Below are 2,415 nucleotides of genomic sequence, written 5' to 3'. Positions count from 1 at the left end.
AGGAATTTTTTTTTATTAAAAGTTTTAGAAATTTTTTACAATATATAACCCCAAACCCCCCCCCCACTTCCCAGAGTTGATTACAGGGTTACAAATAAGCAATCATAATCTAACTAACATTACCCAACTCTACTAACAATCAAATCCATAACATACTTTAACTCCTTTTCAAAATAAATATTAATGAATTAAAAACAAAAAATAATAATATAATTAAACAATAATACTAAAAATAATATAAATTCAATCATATTAAACTATTAAAATAATCTAAAATTTACTCATAAGCTAAATAATACTTTTTAGTCTCATATTCATTCTGAATATAATCTACCCATCTTCTCCAAACCAAAATATATCTTTCTTCTGAATAATCCTTCAAATAAGCGGAAATTTTTGCCATTTCTGCTAAATTAGACACCTTAAGTATCCATTCTTCCATAGTAGACACTGAATCTTTCTTCCAATATTGCCTCACCAGTAATCTTGCAGCTGTTGTAAGATTCAACATCAAATTAATTTCTTTAACATCAAAGTCTGCAATAACACCTAATAAAAATAATTGTGGTGTAAACTTTATCTTTCTCTTTAAAATCTTTTGAATGTTCCACCAAATCTTAATCCAAAAAGCTTTTATATTTCTACAAGTCCACCAAATATGAAAATAAGTTGCATCTGAGCTTCCACATCTCCAACATTTGGGCTGCAAATTAAGATACATACAAGACAGCTTTTGAGGATCCAAATGCCACCTATAAAACATTTTATAAAAGTTTTCTCTTAAATTTTGAGCTTGAGTAAATTTTACATTTCTAACCCAAATTGTCTCCCATGTATCCAATAGAATTGGCTCTTGAATATTTTGAGCCCATTTTACCATACAATCTTTAACTAACTCTGTTTCAGAATCCAATTCTATTAAAACATTATAAATTCTCTTTATATGGGCTTGAGTTTGATCTTTAATCTGTTTTACCAAATTCACGTCCTCTAAAGTAATACCAACCTTTTGATTTAAACTCCACCTAACTAACAATTGATTATACTGAAACCAAGAGTGTACAATATTTTCTTGCTTCAACTCAGCTAAAGGTTTTAATTGCCAATCCTTCCCTACAAAACTAAGTAATTCCTTATAAGAAATCCTATCCAAATTCACTCCCCTAGATACCCCCTCTATCACGTGTCCAGGAATCCCCCAAATTGGAATTTTATAATTTAACCTATAATAATACTTCTTCCAGACACGTAATAAAGCATTTCTTAAAATATGAGATTTAAAAACCTGATCTACTTTTTTATTAATATAAATTAAGAGCCGAGGTGGCGCAGCAGTTAGAGTGCAGTACTGCAGGCCACTTTAGCTGACTGTGTTCAGCAAGTCAGCGGTTCAAATCTCACTGGCTCAAGGCTGACTCAGCCTTCCATCCTTCCGAGGTAGGTAAAATGAGGACCCAGATTGTTGGGGGCAATGTAAATATATATATACATTGCTTACTGGTGTACACCGCTTAGAGAGTGCTTGCACTTAAAGCGGTATATAAGTCTCATAAAATAAATAATAAATAAATAAATAAATATGCATGCCATCCGTATAATAAATCCCATCCCTCAAGAAGAAGTATATTTTTATTTGTTAAGTTAAGCCAATCACTAATCAGAGTTAAAGCCACCGCATCATAATACAATTTTAAATTAGGTGTCTTAAGTCCTCCTCTTTCCCGTGCATCTTGTATAATCTTAAACTTAACTCTTGGTTTTTTCCCTGCCCAAATAAACTTATTAATACCCTTCTGCCATTCCTCCAAGTTGGCATCTTTTTTCAAAATAGGTATTATTTGGAACAAAAAAAGAAACTTAGGAAGAACATTCATTTTAACCACTGAGATTCTCCCCAACAAAGATAACTGTAGTTTTTTTTCCAATCATTAAAATTCTTTTGCACTTTTACCAATAATGTCTCATAATTATTTTTGTACAACTTAACATTAGAAGCTGTAATGTAAACTCCCAAATATTTAATCTTTTTCACTATTTCAAAACCTGTTAATTTAGCTAACATATTCTTTTCCTTCACAGACATATTTTTCGGTAGTATTTTAGTCTTATTGTTATTTACCTTAAAACCAGAAACTTTCCCATACTGGGTTATGATTTCCACCAAATCCCTTACCAAATCTGTCGGTTGAGATAATGTCACAACCAAATCATCAGCAAAAGCTCTCAACCTATAATCATTCTGTTTTATTTTTATTCCCTTTATTGTAGTTGATTCACGAATTTTAATTAATAAGCTTCTGGTTTGCATCATGGTGGAATGGGACTCAGGAAGGCAGGACTCTGCCTTCCATGCCTGATTTTGCCCTGCTGGGGGATCCTAAAAAGGGCCTAAAGTCACCCCAAAGAGGTGATGAA

This window comes from Crotalus tigris, unplaced genomic scaffold (genome assembly GCF_016545835.1).
Source record: "Crotalus tigris isolate CLP2741 ecotype Arizona unplaced genomic scaffold, ASM1654583v1 scf7180000024167.7108832, whole genome shotgun sequence".
Lineage (NCBI taxonomy): Eukaryota > Metazoa > Chordata > Lepidosauria > Squamata > Viperidae > Crotalus > Crotalus tigris.
This window is presented reverse-complemented; position numbering follows the sequence as displayed.